This window comes from Grammomys surdaster, unplaced genomic scaffold (assembly GCF_004785775.1).
Source record: "Grammomys surdaster isolate TR1022 unplaced genomic scaffold, NIH_TR_1.0 133, whole genome shotgun sequence".
Lineage (NCBI taxonomy): Eukaryota > Metazoa > Chordata > Mammalia > Rodentia > Muridae > Grammomys > Grammomys surdaster.
In genome coordinates, this window is record NW_021604591.1 from 6,642,843 (window position 1) to 6,643,568 (window position 726).

The following is a 726-nucleotide window of genomic DNA, read 5'->3' on the forward strand; positions in this document are numbered from 1 at the left end:
ATAGAAAAGATTCCTTGAACTTTTCACAGTTACAGAACAAAACAGAGTATCTTAAACAAAGACAATTTCCAGTTATTGCAATAGGAACAGAAGATAGGTATAAAGCAATAAGCAGAATCCTCTGCTCTAAGTTTTAGGTGACCATGGATGACATTCTCGTCTTTAGGGTTGTTAGAAGAGACTGATCTGCTAAGAAAACATTGGAAAGGATTTATACCCTAGCCATAGAGGTGTGAGATCCGAGATGAGCCTTGAATGGGTATTATTGAGTTTACAGGTAGTCCAAGATTACTTTTTTTCTAACTTGAAATATTTCAGTTCTGCAGTTGTGAGTTAATGCAACAATCTGCATTAGACACACACCCCCCCACACACACACACACACACACACACACACATTCCCTCCCTGCCCTCTTCCAAGTAACTTTAGTTTATAGGTTCCCCTGTTGGGTAAGTATCACTAATTCAATGATTAAAATTGTATGTCTTATGGTGATAGAAAAACTTATCCTTAGAATATAATAGTGATCATGTTGGTATGCACAAGTTCAAGGGAGGTAATGTTGTTAAATAGAGTAAATGATCTCTAGGTTCCACCTTTAACTGAGGGAAATATTGTCAGTTTATATCTACTGGGGAAAGAGAAATTATGCTGAATAATAGGATGAACCTTTTGAAGCTAGTGAGAAAATATAATCTTTTAAAACTAGAAGGCTTCTTTCAAGT